The sequence below is a fragment of the Polyodon spathula genome, chromosome 14 (genome assembly GCF_017654505.1).
Source record: "Polyodon spathula isolate WHYD16114869_AA chromosome 14, ASM1765450v1, whole genome shotgun sequence".
In the NCBI taxonomy this organism is placed as follows: Eukaryota; Metazoa; Chordata; class Actinopteri; order Acipenseriformes; family Polyodontidae; genus Polyodon; species Polyodon spathula.
Genome location: NC_054547.1, coordinates 24,279,710 through 24,294,559, shown reverse-complemented (window position 1 = coordinate 24,294,559; position 14,850 = coordinate 24,279,710).

The following is a 14,850-nucleotide window of genomic DNA, read 5'->3' as shown; positions in this document are numbered from 1 at the left end:
AAGTCCACAATTAAATAATCACTTTTTAAGACACTTTTTAATAATCACTGTCAGATAGTGATGGAGAGACTGAGTGCCTCCATATACACCTGATCATCTTAAAAGGACAAGTAGTACTCTAGATGTATATACAAATGTAAGTTTAGGGCCCATTATTAAAATAGTTGTCTTCTAATTTACTGGTGTCATGATCGTATATCAAAGCAGATGTAGCAGAAGTGCTGAATTACTGTATAGTGGAAAGCTGATGTGCATAAAATAGACTTTTAAGACCATAACAATGCTAAATTAAAAGTCGATAAACTATCAAAAACTGTGAAGAGTCAGTACATAAAATATTTGCAAATATGACAGGAGATGCAAATATCTGGCATACAAATGCCCACCATTGAGGTATTAAGAATCCAGGAGATTGTGTAAACATTGAAGGGTTTATTGATGAAAAATACCAAGGACACTAAAAATAAATTGTTTTTCCTCACATTTTAGATAAACTTTTGACTTCTACCCCTCTGCTGGTGTTGCTGCCAAATAATGTCACTTGGTAATATTTGGCACTATTAGTGCCAAATCCGATCTCCCTGCCTAATAGTGTCACCAGCACAATTGTGTCTCATTGAAGATTACAACTAAAATAACAATGTGCCACAGATTGTATAACCATCATATTGATTTGATATTTTAATTGTGTTGCATTCTTTGTTTTTGGAATAAATGATCTTTAAAAAAAAAAAAGGACAACTGCTGTGTACCAAAATAATCAAAATAAAGAATAAAAAAGTACTATAGGTACATAAAAATGTGAATAATTAATATAAAATCAATTATCAGAACATTTCAGACTAAGTCCTTCATCATCTAGCTTTTTTCTGTTGTTTTATATATATATATAAAACATTACTCAAATGTAGGACAAAGCCTAACAACATTTAAAACCCCTTCCAGTGTTTGGTTGGAAGTACCGATCATCGTCCTTGTTTTTTTTAGGATTTTAAAATTTTTGTACACTGGGGTAATTTTAAATAAGTACTTTTAGTGTGTTTATATTATAATTGAATTATGAACTTTACTGCATTGTTACCTGAGACAACCGATAGCCCAGCAGACAAAAGTTTTCAAACGACACCACAGAGAACTCCAGGAGTTTACAAACGGTCAAAGTACTCTCTGGCACCCTGAGATTGAGTTTACGAATGCACCCATAATAAGCATAACTTTTCACGAAGGTGTCAAACTGTTAAAAGAACATTGGCTGACTAATCTGGTGGGTTCTGTAACAAAATTTTTAATACTGCACTTTGCTACCTTCGAAATAGAACTTGTCGAAACATTTCAAACTTCTTTGTTGATTTTTGTAACAATTATTAATAAATAATAGAAATTATTAATAATTGTAGTCACATTAAAAGTTGCAACAACTATAAAAAGTTTGTGGTTTGTGTTAAAAGTTGTGGTTTCCGCAACAATTGCACGGCCCATGATTTTCTTACAGTCGTATATACAGTATATATGTAAAGCCACTTAATAGGGTGTTGGGCCACCATGTGCAGCCAGTACGGCCTGTATGCGCCGTGGCATAGAGTCTACCAGCCTCTGGAATTCTGTAGGAGGGATGCTGCACCAATCTTCCATGAGAAACTCAATCAACTTACGCCTGGTTGATGGAGGTGGAAAATGCTGTCTCAGGTGTCGTTCCAGAATATCCCATAAATGCTCGATTGGGTTCAGATCTGGTGACTGAGAAGGCCATGACATATGGATAACATCAGTGTCATGCTCGTCAAACCATTGGGCGACCACACCTCCTCTGTGGATGGGGGCATTGTCATCCTGGAAGACACCCCCCCCCCCGGCAGGAAAGGAATGCTGCAACATTGGGTGAAGATGATCACTAAACACCATTAAGTAGCGATTAGCATTGACCTTCTCTTCTAAGGGAATGAGTGCACCCAAACCATGGCAAGAAGATGCATCCCACAACATTACGGAACCACCAGAACCCTTCACTGTTGGAACCAAACACTCGGCTGTAGAGTTCTTTATGTTGGCACAACACGTGCACTCATCCATTTGTCGAGAACATGGTGAAGGATGATTCATCTGACCATATCAAATCCATTCCATTGCCTGTGCCCTTTGCACCACTGGACTAATTGCCAGGTGTGATGAGCGGTTTGTGCACTGCAACCCGACTATGGTATCCCGCTCTGTGGAGTTCTCGGTGGACCGTTTTTGATGAAACTGGCTGCTTGCGCCCCAGGATGAAATTTGCAGTCAATTGATCTGCAGTTGCTCGCCTGTTTTGCCTTGCACTTCGAATTAATGCACGGATATCACAATCCTAGAGTATGCGCTTTCCGCTCACTGTTGCCCTTTGCTGATGATGTCTTTCCCTCGGAGTTCCGTGCTGACATCACCTTAGATACTGTTGCTTGTGAAACATCAACAAGTTAAGCTGTCTTGGTCACGGAAGCTCCTGCCAAGCGTTCCCCAACAATCACCCCTCTTTCAAAGTAACTGAGGTCTCCTCTTGCAGCCATGCTAGCCATAATTATAGGCAACCAGGCCTGTCTAGCATTTTTATACATGACCCTAAACATGCTGGGATGTACCATTGTTGCTTTTGCTTTGTGCTTAGGATCATTGTTCTGTTGCAAGGTGAATCTTCTCCCCAGTCCCAGGTCTCTGGTAGACTGGAACAGGTTTTCCACCAGGATCTGCTGCCTGTACTTTGCACCATCCATCTTTCCTTCGATTTTCATAAGCCTCCCTGTCCCTGCTGCTGCAAAGCATCCCCAAAACATAATGCTGCCACCACAATGCTTTACTGTAGGGATGGTGTTAGCAGGGTGATGTGCCGTGTTTGGTTTACGCCATAGATATCGCTTAGCATTGAGACCAAAAGGTTCTACTTTGGTCTCATCAGACCACAAAACCTTCTCCCACATGCGTGTAATGTCCCCTAAGTGTTTCTTTGCAAATGCTATGCATCACATCATATGGCTTTTTTTTCAGCAGTGGCTTCCTTCTTGCCACCCTCCCATACAGCCATGTTTGTGGAGTACTCTTGTTGAACAATCAACATTTTCTCCAATCCCAGCCAGAGACCTCTGTAGTTCTTTTAAAGTAATCTTACGCCTCACAGTGACCTCCCTCAGCAGTTTCCTTAAGCCACGGCTACTGACTTTGGAGGGATGGCCTGATCGAGGCAGTGTCTTGGTGGTGCCAAACTGTTTCCACTTTACAATGATGGACCTGACAGTGCCCCAAGGGATATTCAAAGACATTGAAAGTTTCTTATAGGCTTCCCCCAATCTGTACCTTTCAATCATTTTATCCCGGAGTTCTTTTGGCAGCTCCTTGTTTCGCATGTTTTGCCATTTGCTTCAGATTCACTTCATACAACAGAAACAGCTTGATTCTTCAGCCAAGAGTATTCAGATCAGTTGAACTACTGTGATTGGACACATATGGGCTCAATTTAACTTATTATGTGCCTTGCTAAGGCAATTTTTTGTACCTGAGTTAATTTGCGTTTTCTATGACAAAGGGTGTGAAGACTTATGCAATCAAGAATTTTTGTTTTTTTATTTTTAATTACATTTTGAATATTTCTATAGTTGTTCTTTCACGTGTTGAAAGTGTAGATGATGTTGTGTAGATCAATTAAACAAACTCTTACTTTAATGCATTTTGAATTTTATTTTTTAGGCAGCAGAATGTGAAAAATGTTCAAGGGTGTGAATACTTTTTCAAAGAACTATATATATATATATATATATATATATATATATATATATATATATATATATATATATATATATATATATATCCCTCCTAAAGTCCAACTACCACTGCCTCAAAGTGACAGGAGGGTGAAAACGGGTACTCAAGACAAAGTATAGCGGGGGGTCCCCTGACTTTGGTAGGTTCAACCATGCTGTGAAAGCTTGAGTAACATACTCAGACAAAGTGGAAGGCGCACTTAGCTGGCTAACGTGGTGAGTTATGTCCAACCCCCCCATGATGAAAGCACACACAAAAACATGTCCCTCATTCCCCGAAGGCTGGATTGCTGCTCACCAAGGCAGTGGCCGGTTAGACATGAAGGCAGAGGGTGCTATGAATCACCGGGTTACGATTTTACTGACCCTGACCACGTACAACTGCAGATTTTTTTCAGGTGAAGCAAGACTTCAAGAGTTAGTATAAGAACTTGGAAGAATCAAGTGGGACATCGTAGGACTAAGCGAAGTATGGCGAAAAGACGAAGGACTACTAGACATCTTCTACCGAGGCACTACAGATGGATGAACATGATTCATTGTCCACAAGAGAATCAAGAATAATGTAGTAGTGATTGACAGCACATCACAGAGGTCCGCAAGACTGATAGAGAAAACTTTTAAGGAAGTATGAACTTCAGGTCATCCAAATATATGCACCAACAACAAACTTCGGACCCAAAGGAGTGAAGAATGAAATTGACTACATACTCACCAATAAGAAGCACACTGTACAAGATTTCTCAGTACTGAACAATTTTAAAACAGGAAGTGAAGACAGACTTGTAAGATGCAAAATACAGCTAAACATAGCACTGGAGAGAGCAAAACTCTTGATGACGAAATTCACCACAAGCAACGTAGAAATGCTCCAGAAGCAAAGCCTGGTGTTTCAACTGGAACTGAAGAATAGATTCAGCGCTCTTCAAGGTCTGCAAAAAAGATTAAGCAATCAAGGCAAACAAAATCTATGAGGAAGTGACGCAAGTAATTGCAGAAACAACAAAAAACATTGCTAGAACACAGAGTACAAAATGCAGCCAGAAGATCACGCAAGAGACAAAAGACCTCATGAAAAAAGAAGGGACATTAAACAAACAGCAGCTCTGAAGTCAAAGATTGAATACATTGAGCTCTGCAAGGCAGTAAGAAAACACATTACTGAGGATATAGATTTGTTACACTGTAGGTTGGTAGAGAAAACTATTGAAAAGAATCGAAACATGAAGAAAGCAAAACAAAGACTAATCATATGGAAAGAAAAAGATTTTAGCAATCAAACAAGAGGAGGTGACAGTCATCAAGAACCGCAAATAGATTTTGAAGAGTGTCGAAGACTTTTACAGAAAATTATGTCAAGATGAAAAGAGCAACGTAGCAGATGATGAAGACAAGATGGAAAAAACGCAACCCACGGAAAAAGTTCTACCAAAACATATGAAGACAGGAAAGACACTGGGAGAAGACATCATAACAATTGACATCATGAAAGAAGGAGGTAAAGAACAGACAAAAATACTGTCGCATATTTTTACAGATTCTATTAAGCAAAGGAAAGTGCCAAACGACTGGAACAATTGGTGATGCTTTACATGAGAAAGGAGATAAAGAAGACCTCAAGAACTACAGATCTATTGGCTTACTTTCTATAATCTACAACATTTTTACCAAGATACACCAACAGACTTCAAGATGACTCCTGAATCGAGCAAGCAGGATTCAGGGGTGGATTTAGCACAATGGATCATCTTAACCCTTTGAGTAGTGACTTCTAAAGTGCACTGCCGGTCCTACGTGAGTGATTTTTTTTCTGTCTACTGCATGCACTTGAGTACAGCGTACAAACTAGCTGAAAGCTATATCTTTGTAATGAATACTGAGGAAATAGAGACAAATCATTTTTAACATAAATAAATAAAAACTATCACAAACAAAAGTATGCAATGTTATTATAAGAATAAAAAAAATAAAATAGCAGTGGGCCGAACATGCAGCAAGAAGAACAGACAACCGCTGGACCAAGAAGATACTAGACTGGATCCCAAGAGATATGAAGAGACCAAGAAGAAGACCTCCAGGAAGATGGCAAGATGAAATTAGGAAACACATGGAGCAACATGGATGAGGGATGCAGCAGACAGGCTTTTGTGGAACAATCTTGGGGAGGCCTTCATCTAGCAATGGATTGAAAAAGGCTGAATATGATGATGATGATGATTTTTTTTTTTTTAAGAAGATCAAAGCTTGAAAGGTCACATTGTAAACATGCAGGTGAAGCAGGAATGTCACAGCCAAGGATACAAGATAGAGTACGCAGTACCTTCTTGCAAAATGTTTCTATTATTGGACAGTACCGCAGTGCTTGGACATAGCTGTCTAGCTCATCTCCTGAGCAGCATTGGCATGTTTGGGTGTCCGAAAGACCCATCAGAAACAACCTTCTACTGGAAAAATGTGTTTTGTGAAGAACCTTATATTGGTTCATGTTTATATAAGGTTCATGTGGCAGAGCAGAGCTCTGCCCTTGATAAATTGGCAGTTATGGGGTTAAATTCCCCTACCTGCCTGGGTTTATTGTGTTCAGGTGGCTGGGGTTGATTAGAGTAATAAACGATCAATCAGCACCCAGCCACCTGACATAAAAGGAGGCCTCAACTTCCCACTAGGGAGAGGAAGGAGCTGAGGAAGCAAGCTGGTGTTTGTGCTTGCTGTTTTTGGTTTTGTGTTTTTTTTTTTTTTTTTTTTTTTTTTTTTTTTTGCATTTCCATTGTAAAAAGGTATTTGCGTAGGTGGAAAAAACCTTTTGCCTAAGGTTCACCAAAACTGAAACTTTTTACATGATCTGTCCAAAAACGGTAGGTCAGGATTTTGACTTTGCCAAATGGACGAGAGTTTTGAGATTAACACGGTTTAGTTTAGCAATCAACCTTCTGCAACGTCCAAAATTCAAATCCAAAGTGAAGTCGTCGACCAGTACTTTTGTAAGGACAGAATAACGCAGTCGTCATTACTTTCCTCAAAACTGGCCGCATGCTAAAGTAGAAAACGTTACTCATCACATAATGAGTATTGTTGTTTTTTTACATTAATACAAAAAAAAAATTCACACCATTAGGAGGGTTACTAACCAATGGATGTGTTACTCTACACACAGTGGACACCAATATTCCTCAGTTCAGATAAATCAAGTGGCTTAGGATTCATAAGTACCGAATCCTAGATTCATCCGAATCTGAGCCCTGCTCAAAAAGTAGGTATTCGGGCCGAATCCCTGGATTCAGTAGGAACATTAAAGTAATTTTCAATTGGTACGAAATTACCATGCTTTAAATAATGTACCGAGATACATTGGTGACTGAAACAAAATGTATTTTAAAAGTTCAATTCTATACCGGGCGGGGAGTCCCTCACATGTAAAACACCCCATGATTCGACCCAGATCGTGGTATAAGCACCATAGATTGGGAAATAACGATTTAGCTAATTCGATTTTAAAGCTGTTACAGCAATGAAGTATTTAAAAAATTCAGGGGCTTTGGTAAATACCTTTGGACTTCATGAAATTGTAGATAAAAATACAAATTTATGTTTATAATAAAAAATTAATTCCCATAATTTGGGTACTTAAACCACCGAGTTACAGGTAGTATATATGTCCATCACCCGTACCATTCAGTGTGAGGCAGAAAGTAACATTCCGTCTTTCAAGATCCCACTGATGGGGGACGGTACTACTATTTTGGTCATGCAGAAAACAGTTCTATTGAGGGCTAAGTGTCTAAAAATTATTGGTAATTACCATTAATAGACCATTGAATCTCACTCAGTTGAGTTTCGGGGGTGGATTTAACTAAATTGCCGTTAGAAGGCAAATCGGCCCAACTTCAGATATTAGGCCCCTTTAGCTATTATAAATAATTACTAGAAATGCGATCCATAGTTACAAAATATCTCCCACGATATACTATCATTTTTATGAGGGTGCTGCTTGATATACAAAATATCATTCCAGATACATACAAACTTACTTGACTATGATGTACTGTTATAGTTCAGATAGACAAATTCTTGAAGACTTGAAAAGAAAGTCTGAAGATTTAAAACCGAAAAGAGACTCTGTAAGCACCCATACACTGACAGCGAATTTAACACCTGAAGAGAAGGGACCCTTTTTCTCTGGGACAGTGTAGGCTTTTCGGGGAAACACGAGTCCCGTTAAGGAAAAAAAAGGTGTTCAGACGATTGTACGATCAGAATACTAGATGCTTGTACATAGTTACAAACAATTCCTGAGATATACATGGGGCAACAGGGGTCATATCAATATGGAATCAGTGGGACAAGTGGCTATCATTCGTGGTCGAACTCTTAAAAAAGAAAGTTTGCCGGAAAAAAAGTGCACGTTCGACCTGCATCACCCAGTGACTCGAGGCCCGCACTTTGTTGTTTCTTTCAGGTAAGTTCTTTACATAGTGCAGCTCCACCACACGACATACAGGGTCACCGTATGGGAAAACGAGCAGGGAATGGCCACGTGTATATTCGTATCAAATTAGCTAGCCTCGAAAGTATGCTAAGCAAACATTTCCTGATTACTTCTTTCGACTTATAGCTGTAGATTACAGGGGTCCCGTACGGGCTGCGCCTGCGGGATATTCTCATATGCGGTCATAGTTTACAATATGCCTAAGGTTATGGTGTGTAAACTCCGACTTGGCTTATCAAGATCGTTGACAATTATACAAGATTGCCGGATATTCCTACTGTCAAGATGAACAAAAACTTTGTATACGAAGAAGCACAGCAGCATCACCAGATCCTCAGACTTACGGAATCTAGTTTAGGTTATCATTAATTTATGATAGGTGTATGGACATACATACATATCGGATAGACTGGCAACAACACATCCAGTTGCAGCACCAGCTTCCCCGTACACTCACTTCCTGCCAGCAATGTGCCGTTCTGTTCTTTTGTAAACTACAGGCATTACATATTGGCAACTGCAAAATGAAACAAGTGATAATATTGTGCCAGATGTATCCAATCTGCACATTGCACACTCTTTTGTGAAAGAAACAACTACCTGTAGTACTGTAACAAACAATAAGAGTCATTAAATTACCTAACGAGAAGTGTCTTCCTGGTTTTGTAATATCAAAGAGTAATTACCTTCATATGTAAATGAGTGTATTTTTTAAATGTCCCTCTGTTTTTACAATGCTCTTTTGCTCAATAATTGAGTTATCATGTTTCTCTAAATCTGCCTTTATTTGCTTTTGAACTTCTGCTCCTAAGTGCCAGCACCAGAACTGCCTTCCACACCTCCTTCAAATTGTGCACTTTTAACTACCAGGCCAAACTACCGTCTGTCTAGATACATGAAGACTAGATGGGGCTGAAAGGTCACACTGTCACATGATTTGAATGGAATGAGGAAGGCAGTTCAGGGCTGGCGTTTAGGAACTATAGCTCAAGTTCAAAGCCAGGTTTAGGCACATCTAGAGAAAAAATATTGGAGTAACAGAACACAGAACCACTCAGAATGATTGCAAACACCTTCACATAGTAAGGGAAATAGAAAAGGAAATAAATGAGAATTACTCTTTATGTGCCAGACCTACAGGGCTTGTGTAAGATAACGTGTTTTCCTGTTCATACATTTATCTTCTTTTGTCTTCTTTTATCTTCTTGCCTTGATGTTGCTATGACTTTTTTGTTTTGTTATCTTTCTATTGGCCTGAATTGTACCACTTCACCGTTACTCCCCCATAATAAATACTGTTTAAACTTGCTTAACATTCTGAAGCGTGGTGTATCTGCTACTGCATGGTTCAGTATGATAACTTTTCTCACAGCCGATATTCCACTACTCAAGTATAAAATACCTGGTTCTGTGGGGAGCTGAAATCAACGGTGAGGAGCTCATTATTCACTTTTGTTTAATTTTATCCAAATTCATTATAACATGTATATTCTAAATGACATTGTTGCTAATTATCCAATGTTCTATATTACCTAATACTACCTGATACTTCTTGCAGAGGAAGTTGATTCTTAAGAGAGTTTATGTCTGTTTTTAATTAAGATATATGATTGTTTGTGTAACATGTAACGACTCTTTACTCCCAAAGGACACCCTTGAAAAAAGGAACTTTGATCTCAAAGGGTAGATTGTAAGTGCATAGTGTTGGCATTGGTAATGTGAAAATTGCTGTGCAAAACTACCATTGTAAACTTGTATATTGTATTGGAAGTTTAAAATGTTTCTTAAAAAACCATACATTAACGTGCAATGTTATATCCTAAATTGGGAGGTTTGCACAAAGGCTGAGCCGTTACAATAGACAAGGTCTGAAGGGAATCGGAAGCTCTAAATGGCACTTGCGCAAATAAATAATTTGGAGAGAATCATTTGGGAATTCAAAATGATGTGCAGATTTTGCAACTGTCGGCTGGAATGGGAGTCGAAAGATCCTGTCGTTAAGCATTAGCTGTTTATTCTTTTTCGGGAAATATGAATTGTTTACTTTATTTTGTGTTAGTATACTAATTTCTTTATTTCAAGTGGTATAAACTTTGCACTGGAGCAAATGCTGTTTTGGCTTTTGAATGAATCTGCTTTGCTTAGTGTTTAGATACTGAGAAACCCCAAGCTTGTTTTGTATACTGGAGCTCTGCTTCAGTGCAATGGGATTGAAATACAGTTTCTATAAATTTTTTCAAAGGGTAGATTGCTGTATGTGCAATTATTATGACAGCATCACAATGTAGGACAGTGTAAATAGATATTTTTTATTTTATCTTATTGTATTTTTATAGAGGGCACGGGCACCATTTACAGTATATAAGCAGTTAATTAAAGAGTGGTGGCCTGTACATTACAATTACTGCTGCTAATGAGAAGTTATTTTAACTATATTATCTTTCTGTGCAAGGTCTTTTTATGTAAAAATATAAAAAATCGGAAAATGTTTAATAAAAAATATGTATGTATTACACGATGTATACTATACTACTATTGATAGACAAATCTGTTTGAATTGTTTTATTAATGTGTATCTGTAATAAAACTAAATAAAAATAAATTTGTGAAAAATAAAATGAAAAATAAAAAGAATTTCAAGTTTGAGTTAAAATTGTGCAAGACTCTAACATACAGACAGCCGGGAACTTTGTATGCAAATACAATGTACAGTAATGTAATTTAGGCCACTCTGGTTCCTAATCAGTATTGCCCATCGGATTAGTGACCCGCAAAATATCAGGGAAAGCGTCTAATGATTGATATTTCCACCCGAGAGGTAGTTCCACTCCAGTCTCAATGCCCTAATTCCCCATGATCAATTCTCGCTCATTACATTGCAGCTTCTGACACTATTAAATCTATCAAAGCAGCAGGCCACGGCATCTGGCTTTCAAAAGTGGATAATTTAAATGCTTTTAAATCATGCAAATTTATCCCTCCCTCCACCACCTGTTCGGGATCTGCGGGGAGACAATTTTCTCCTTATATCCCCACCTTCGGATCCCCTCGCTCAAGCAATCTTTAATCTACGATCTCTGTTCTCTTCAGTAGGCATACCACTCCCATCGGCCTGACTAGAATTTCGCAGAATCACCCGGGAACACATAGGATGGTCGGCATTTCATCTCTCTAGGCATCAGATTGTGGTACACCTTGCTGCAACACTGGAACAATCGATGAATGAAGTTCTAGCAGCTCATCTTCAATACAGATCACCAAGTCACTTCAGCAGGAACATCAACTGCTGCTGCTCCTCTCAAACATTTCAGCCCCCCCCCCCCCCCCCCCCCCCCCATAGCCATAGCAACCCAGCCAGCCCCTGCTTCAACTTCAATTCCAACTATCAACATCCCAAAATTCAACCTTGCTTCAGCTTCTCAGTCTGTAGCAGCTACTCGTCACCACATTGCTTCCCCTCAATTTCACTGTCAAATAATGAAGATCACTATGTTTGGTAGTCTGTTCCCTTCAGCAGCTCCAATCCCTCTCGAGGTTCCCCAGTTCCATCATCTCATATTCAACTAAATGCATCGCTCTCCAATCCACTCTCATCTGCAAGAGAATATATGTCATCAGCCCTCTCTCCATCTACCAGGTCCTCCGAAACTAAAGCAGGTCTCTCTCCCCAGTTCTATACCCTACAATCGTTCAGGTTCGACACAGCCTCATCAGCAGCAAAAGCCAATGTTAGTCATCACCTTATAAAAACTATGGGTCGCGGTCATGAGCAGTTTACTCCTACATTCATTCTCTTCCTACAGACATCTCAGCAGCTCACCAATCAATAGCTAGTATGCCTGGAGTGGGGGCACCCTTCCTGTTAGGACTACCAGAGGTTTCCTTCTAACAAAGGGGTTTTTTCCTCTCTACCAAGTGGAGGGTTGCACATAGCCCTTTGTCCTTGTTTGTCCTTCTTTGTTTTTTGTTGTGCATTGGTACGCTGTCTTTTGTTTGTCTTCACAGGTGTAGTCCTTGCGGGGAGACGGTGGTCCATCCTTTTGGGGGGATAGTGAGTCTCACTTCCCTGGCCTCGAGTCAGCCGCAGCTACTCATGCCTTTGTTAAAAAGCGGGTCCTCACTGCAACAAGTCAAAGGGGACCACCCGCCACACTGTTCTTTTGCAGCTCATATGCTATCTCTTGTCTCACCCAGAGACTCACTTCTCTCTCACTGTACCAGTAAGAGCGATGGTCTTCTACAATTCTTAAATACTAAAACCAAATACTAACAAAACTCTCTATCTTTCAGATACCCCTGCAGGCTCACTGCAGTGCCTGGCCTTGGAGGACTTGCCTCACCTCTTTGAGGGCGGCTCCTGGAGACAGATTCTCTTTCCTTCCTTCTTTCCAGGCTATGAACCTTTCTGTCCTCTGAGGGCATGGCCTGGTCCACGAGGCAGCACCTCCAAGAATTCTCCCAGGGTCAGAGGATTTTTATGTTTTCAGGGGGTTGCGGGGGCCCATGGGGCCAACCTCTGCAGAAAGAGGTTCTTGCGGTATAAAGTCCAGATCCCGTCCTTTGCCCTGGCCCGTAGGTCACTAACAGTTAAAAACAAGCAATCCTGGCCCTCAGGCCATCATCACAAGCACTCCTGGCCCGCAGGCCATCATCACTCCTTCTGGGATAAGCCTCTAAATACTAACCCATATTCTTCACACAGACCTAGCTCCCGCCCGTGAACTTACAATTGAAAAAAGTTGGAAATACTTTCGCTACTGGAAAAGGGAGTTAAGAGATAAAATAACACAAGATTTTGGAATTGGAAAGAGTACTGTGACTGGTATTAAAAAGTTTTTGATAGCAATGGCAGCTAAAAGATGAACCTTCAAACAAACCTACATTCAAGACTTTTTTGCTCCAACACAGTAATGTAAGTACTTTTCTACTTTTCATTTTTTTTATATTGTTTGAGCAAATGGACACTACTTGCAGTTTTAATTTTTTCATAAACATATGCATTTAATCTACTGCATAAATTACCACACACCAATGCAAGTGTATACAGCACTAACACATTGTATCTTTCTAAACAAGGGATTTAGGGGAACTCCCTAATAAAAGCTGAATATCAAAACAATCATTATTTGAATATGATAGTTGTTACAGCTGTGTATAATGGTATTTAAAACAGGATTCATTCATCCGCCTTTTTACATATCCACCCTTACTGTGGTCCCAATACGGGATACGCAATGGTCGGATACGCGATGGACTACTTCACAGTAAATACTGTGGCAGATCAGAGGCAGGCTGCATATAACAATGTAAATATATTGTGTCTGTGCATTTGTAATTATTGTAAATATTTGTATAATTTAAAAGCAGGGATTTTGGTTTGAATACCTGCATGGTGTTCGGGTTCCCCTCCAACAGGCAGACAAACCAACCATGTGAGAATATGGCTGGACTGGGTAGTCTGACCTGATTAGAGGGGAGAGGAAGACATGATTGATTGTCAATTAGACCTGGAAAGTTCCTTTGTTCTGGGGTGAGTACATTTCAGAAAGAACTGCGAGCGACAGGGTGTGCTCTTTATCTCTGCACCTGCATAGCTTTATCTTGTCTACTTTATTTAGTATTTTAGTTTGTTTGATTTATTTTGTTTGCTTAAAAGTGCGCAGAGAAAGGGCTGAACTGCAATCTTCTGCCTCCTGAGTCTGCTAGCCTTGACCGTCCCGCTACCCTTCCACAAGTTAAAAAATGTAAAACTTACTAAGAATGATTTTAAAGAATAGATTTAAAAATCATTTTAATTTCCCTTTTCTATTTCACTTTCTATGTACGGTGTTGGCTCTATTGTTGTGTTTGTCAATCCATTCAACTCATGTGAGAATATGACCTTTCAACTCTGCTAGCCTTGGCATTCAAGACCATTCAAGACAACCAGGAACATCCACTCTGCACAGGTGCCACTCTGGTTACAGCATCTCTGGGTCAGTTTATGGAGGAGCATACAGGGAATCCTGCCCCCCCCTAAGCTAGCTGGCAGTGCACTCGTCTGAAGGTTGCAAGTTCACATCCGGCTGTCACTCATAAGCTTAAAATATATGTTTTAGAATTATTTGCTCAATCAGATGTGGTATAGGTCATATTAATGTGAAACTGAATTAATTGGAAGGAGTATTATATCATGACTCCAGTACAATTCGGTAGTATCCCAGAGACAGAGGCTAGTTAAAGCTTTAGATAATCTACAGTCGCCAAATGTATCTGCAGTTACCAAATCAGTGGTAAAAACGATGTCGAGGATTATTTTTCCTCTCCACAATCATTTTTGACCAATAAGAAGCTCTTGCAAGATTTAGAGTTGTTTTTTTACTTATTATTCTGATGTCCTTCTGAATGAAAATTGGCTTGAAGCCCAGTAGATTTATATGCCAGTTTTCTACCCACTGTTTTCAAAGGCCCAAGTTCATTAGTAAACCAAAGAAACAAAGACACCTCCCTGGTACTAACATGAACTTGAGAGTCAGAGATGCAAAATATAGACGCATTGCATACATCAACCAGATCCTCAGAGATGCAAGACACAGATTC